At 39.5% G+C, this 6,248-nt stretch overlaps 1 protein-coding gene across 4 annotated transcripts in view; it reads left to right on the top strand.

Annotated features, from left to right (window-relative positions):
- The window catches only part of LOC142352175 (aromatic-L-amino-acid decarboxylase-like), a 42,144-nt gene that overhangs the window by 24,123 nt on the left and 11,773 nt on the right, over nt 1-6,248 (top strand). The window lies entirely within an intron of this gene.

Here is a 6,248-nt window from a genome sequence, read left to right on the forward strand (position 1 = left end):
CCGACACAGTACCCCCTCCGACGTACAGTACCCCCTCCGACGTACAGTACCCCCTCCGACGTACAGTACCCCCTCTGACGTACAGTACCCCCTCCGACGTACAGTACCACCTCCGACGTACAGTACCCCCTCCGACGTACAGTACCCCCTCCGACGTACAGTACCCCCCCTCATCCCCCTACCCCACCCAGTAACCAGAACAACTCCGTTCATCTCTTCATGGTTGTCCGGTCCAACTCATCCGGCCCAACTCCTCCCTCCCCCCCCTCTTTCAACAACAGATAAGGGGGGAGGGGTCGATTATTATAATTATTGAATTTTCCTTTTCCAGAACACACGATCCCTTCCCACATAAGCGTTTCGAAGTTTAACACGAGAAGGTGAAGGTGTCCGAGTGTCCATCACCATCGTTCCATCATTCAACAGAGGCCCAACTCGTCCGGGCCTCTTTCCCAGATTGACCTGCGAATGTTCCTTTGTTAATACAGAGAGTCTAAATGAACGACATAGCGCAAATTCGACGAGAGCACTCCAACTTAGTGGCCATATAAAAGGGGGGGGGAGGGGAGGGGGGCTACTGATATTTTAGTTCAGATGAATGTTATAATTATAAATGGTATTGAGTCTTTTACTACTACTACTACAAATGTGATATGTGAGTTCATCTGAGTGGTCCTGGGGGGTCATCCTGGTGGTCCATGAGGGTCGTCCGTGGGGTCCAGGGGGTCGTCTGAGTGGTCCTGGGGGGTCATCCTGGTGGTCCATGAGGGTCGTCCGTGGGGTCCAGGGGGTCATCTGAGGGGTGTTGGGGGGTCATCCTGGTGGTCCATGAGGGTCGTCCGTGGGGTCGAGGGGGTCATCTGAGTGGTCCTGGGGGGTCATCCTGGTGGTCGATGAGGGTCGTCCGTGGGGTCGAGGGGGTCATCTGAGTGGTCCTGGGGGGTCATCCTGGTGGTCCATGAGGGTCGTCCGTGGGGTCCAGGGGGTTATCTGAGTGGTCCTGGGGGTCATCCTGGTGGTCCATGAGGGTCGTCCGTGGGGTCCAGGGGGTCATCTGAGTGGTCCTGGGGGGTCATCCAGGTGGTCCATGAGGGTCGTCCGTGGGGTCCGTGAGGGTCATCGGCGTGGTTCGGGGGGTCAACCCTGTGGTCCATGGGGTTCATTGTTGGGGAGGGGGGTAATGATTTTTTTATTATTTTATTATGTTTTTGTTAAATGTTTTATTTAATCTTGAAATGTTTTCTAGAATGTAGTTTTCTAAAAACTTTGTTCTGCGTTAGATTTGCTTTAGGAATATTCTGTCGCGACTCGGGACTATCCAGTGTGACAGTGGAAAAGCTGCAGGTCAATCTGGGAAAGAGGCTCTGACGAGGTGGGTCTCTGTTGTATGATGGAACGATGGTGATGGACACTCGGACACCTTCACCTTCTCGTGTTGAGTTTCGAATCTGTTGTGTGGAGGGGGAAGTTCAATTGAGGAAAAGGAGAACACACCTGCACACACACACACACATACTGAGTATGGATGCCAAACATACACGCACACAGTATGATTTCAATTTCTCACATGGAGTATGAAGTTTGAGTATGGAGTCCAAATCCACTAATGCAGTTTGAGTATGGAGCCCAAATCCACACACGGAGTTTGAGTAAGGAGCCCAAACTGTGTTATACAAAATGTGTTGCTACACAATCTACAAACTGTAACAAACTTGTACCAAACTCCGATGTTTATTTTATTATTGGTTATCATTAATGTGTTTCTTCTATTTAGCATAATTTTGATTAATCAATTTTTTACCTATGGTTTTTCCGAAAGTTTTGGCAGATAACGATTTTTCCATTCTGTTCAGTCCAAAATTAGACAAAAGTTCATAATGTTCATTAAGAATTCAGAATTATGACCCCTTATGTTCATAATAAGTTCAGGATTTTACTATGAATTTTACCATTAAATGTCTAATAAGTGCCATGATCAGAACTCTTGACATAGTAAAAATCATAATGGAAATTCTATGATTCAGTACTGAATTGTTATGACACACAGGTCCGGGGTCGTAATTGTTTTTTTTCTATCAAGGGAATGCTGTAAAAAACTGTTAACATTTTCATTGCACATTTTGGCGACTCACGTTTTATTATTAGTGTTGTAGAGATAAACTTGTTCCATTTCAACCAAAGTTGAAAAAGTCCGTTAATACTTTTGTTTACGATGTTTTTCTATATAAGCACAAACGTGGTTATAAACTAGAGACGAATATTCATCAGTGTTGTCCACGCTCATCATCACTGTGGCCACACAATCAATTTTGTCCAGGGTTAGAGTATCCAGTTTATTTTATAGTTAACAACATGCCATTTAGACCAAATAAAAGAAAGCCTTATATATGATTCTGGCGGAAAACTTCCTCGCGACAATGACTGTGTAAGAAAAAGTCAGTTAAAAAGTCAGTTAGCAGCTCCTGTTAGTACTACCTATATCACCCTCTGAATTATTTACTCAATAATTCCATAAAAATTTAGGCTAACCCTAGTTCAAAACAAATGCCAAATTTGCAAGCATTTGCATGTTTTTGCTCGATAATACCAAAATTGCAAAATTTGGCAAATTATCTCTGCACACGGTCAAATTAGCAAAATTTGCAAAATAATGTTAAGTTTGCATTTATTGGCAAACGATCGGAAGAGTTCGATCCGGTCGAGCTCTGCTTTATTTAGCAATGTGGATTAATTTCCTAACCGCTTCTCGGAGATTGCCTAAAGCAATTTAAAAATGTGTAAAATACACCTTGTAAAGTACACCTGGTAAAATCACTCTAAACGGCCAATTTCTAACGATAAGGGACAAAAACATTCAGAACTGTTTGCAAATATTTATAAAAAATAATGCACTATTTTGAAAAATTTACAAATTTCTCTATAATTATTAGCAAATTCAACATTAAGTTTAAACAAGGGAATTACACAGGGCATATATTACGGAAAGTAATTTCGTTTATCCATTAAAATGAGTGAAATGCGATTTTGGTCAATTTAGCGTACGATTAAAGTTTCAATTGGTAAATTGAGAAAAGTTAAAGAAAAATGAGAGGTAATGAAGAGATATAGTTATAATTGTTCAGAAAACTCACATTCACCTCAAAATTACAAGTTTGTACGATTTGTGGACTCTAGTCATAAACGTTTGTTTGGAAAATGTCTTATTTCAGGATTTGATTATTTTTCCAATCGCTGCTGTTTTAGGAAAAAAATTGCAAAAAAACCTGTTATCTAAGAACTTTATCAATTAGATGTTGATACAAATATAACCGTTGAATTAATGAAAGGATTTTAGATAAGAGATTAAGAATACGACATTACTCTTGCTTATTTTGATCAATGAAACTTGTCCCAAAATCTATTGCTAAAAATAAATTGGCTTGGCTCAATCATGGCAGGGAAAAAAATTTGTCTCGATGTGTTTTTGTCTATCAAAAAAATAGTCTCCACGTTTTCTGATATAAGAAATAAACTTTTAATAATATTAAATAAATTATATAATTTACTGAACGTCAGCTAGACTTCATTGAGATTGAGTTCAAGAGATCAAATAAATAATTTAAAAATTTACCCGCTTACATATATAAATGTTGTTTCATGATACATTTGTCGAGAATAAACCAAAAGTTGTTTTTTGATTGATTGCTGCATGTTTTAAGCAAGTTGTAAATGTTAGTGTTGTATCGGGTTTAATAGGTTTTTAATTCTATTAGCCTTATATTCAGAGAACAAAGTTGTTGTTATATTTGAAATTCAAGACAAAACTTTTTTTTTAAAAAAAGCTCTAAATCATGCGTAATCATTTTCTGCTTTCCTAAATTTTCCTTGATTAATTTAAGTCATATATTTGAGGATAAAAATGCCTCAAATTACACCTATTCTACGCCTTTAGTGAAAAGATTAAAATTTTGAAGAATATTATGGATATTTCAATTTAAAAAAACGAACACATTTTCAAAAAAAAATGATTCACACAATTATCAACCTTGCGGATTTTCAGGACGTTCGTCAATTTTACGTACAAAAGTTCTTGCTACGGTTGGAAGCTAAGCCCAAATGTTTACAACCCAAATATTTGAAAGGTAAGCCCTCTCTCACTCACACAGCGTTGCCACTTCGACCTTTTTACTCATCAAAGTTTTCTCTTAAAACTTAATATCTTTTTGGGGTGAAATCTGAAGTTTACTTCATTGACGGACTTCTGCCCCCCTCCCTCAACCACTTTATTACCTACTTTTACTCTGTTTCTTTTGGGGTTGAAGAGCGGTAACTGTGAAAGGATTTTCGATGAGTGTATTTTCCCCGTCATGTTTTCTATCTACAAAAGGCGAAGAATAGACTATACTTGATGCGACAAAAATCATTATGAAATTATTACGATTCAGTACTCAAATGCCACGACAATACAAATCGAAATCAGTCTACGGTTCTTTGTTCCACCCGGACCTTGCTCACAGTGCGTTTCATTGCTGAACCATTGACTTTCAATAGTAACCATTACTGAACCAGACAGATACAGGTGTAAATGCTTCTGCCAGTCTGCCCAGAGTCGATTAAGAAGGATCTCACTCTGTCCCTTTTCTTCGCAGCCTAATTTACATCATTGGGGTACACTGCACAGAACGTTTCACATCATCAGACTGTACATACAACGAACATAGCAAGTTTTGAAAATTTCGAATAGCTGATATCATGCTTAAAACTATTAAAATGGCGATACCCACAAAAGCTATTCTAGCTCGAACTATACCATATTGGCGCATCTGTGCGGTAGAAGTGGAGTTCGGAGGTGGAGGCGGGAGTCGGAGGTGGAGGGGGGAGTCGGAGGTGGAGGCGGGGCTAGGAGGCGGAGGTGGAAGCGAAGTTCGGAGGTGGAGGCGGAGGCGGAATTTGATGTGCGAGTCAGAATTAATTGTGGTGTATTGGCAGTAGTAGTAGTAGTACAAGCTTCGGGCTTCGCCCGTGGGGTGTCAATCCCAGTGTTTGTTTATCAGTCTATTTCAGTTTATCTTTTTCCAGTGTCTGAATAAAAGACTCAATGCTCATCATATGTTGTGTTTTTCAGATTGATTGAACGTTGTTATCGTTGTTGTCAAGTTGTCGTTGTTGTTATCGTTGTTATCGTTGTTATCGTTGTTATCGTTGTTGCTAAGATGGAGCAGACAGAGCAGACAGTTAAGATGGAGCAGACAGAGCAGACAGTTAAGATGGAAAAGACAGAGCAGACAGAGCAGACAGTTAAGATGGAGCAGACAGTTAAGATGGAGCATATAAAAGTGGAATTGAAACAGGAACACTCAGCAGGAAAGTTGGAAGTGAAAATGGTGATGACAGATACAGTAGTTGAAGCTGTCGAAAGCGGGCCCGTCGAATTTGCTATGGTTGACACCACTACGGGGTTCTGCCATGGCATTGCCAATATTGCAAAGGTTGAAGAGGACGTCAAAATTGTAGCTGGAAAAAGAAGGAAGTATTACTGTGACTCGTGTAGCTATTCCACCAAAGATAAGTACATGATAACGCGCCACATTGCTCGCATCCACCAAAAATCATTAGCAACTAAACAGTGTCGGTTCTGCGAATTCACGACGATTTATCCATCAAACCTCACCCGTCACATGCATAGAGCCCATAGTAGCCAAGATTCTGATTCCTAACCAAGTATCCAAATCTTTGAGTGATAATTTGCTTTAGTTATTTGTTTACTGTTATAGCATTTGTTTACTGATAACATTCATCAAGCGTTTATCACGTTTATCAATAGTCATCAAGTTTATCTAAAACCGAATGTCAAGTTATTATGGTTGGTTTTGGGGTTTCTGGTTTGATTGGTTCAATTTTCCATATTTATGTTCTATCAGTGTTATCAGTGTTAAACTACTAGTTTGGAAATCTATATGTTCTATCAGTGTTATCAGTGTTAAACTACTAGTTTGGAAATCGAATTATGCTGTTTTTAACTTTACCAGGAGTTGTTTACTTAGTGTAATAAATGTGGCCGTATCAGCTATTATTGTGGTTATTATCATTTTGAACCAGGATCAATACGCTAGCATATTAGATCTTTACACTTTATTCATCATGGGCAATTTACTAATCATGGTTATGATTTATTGCTCAATTTTCGTCAAATTATGTCAAAGAGTGGCCGCGCAAAATCACCGAAACAATCAAAATTTCCCCCAGAGACAAATTAGGAGACCCATTAT

This window comes from Convolutriloba macropyga, chromosome 13 (genome assembly GCF_964194025.1).
Source record: "Convolutriloba macropyga chromosome 13, txConMacr16.3, whole genome shotgun sequence".
In the NCBI taxonomy this organism is placed as follows: Eukaryota; Metazoa; Xenacoelomorpha; order Acoela; family Convolutidae; genus Convolutriloba; species Convolutriloba macropyga.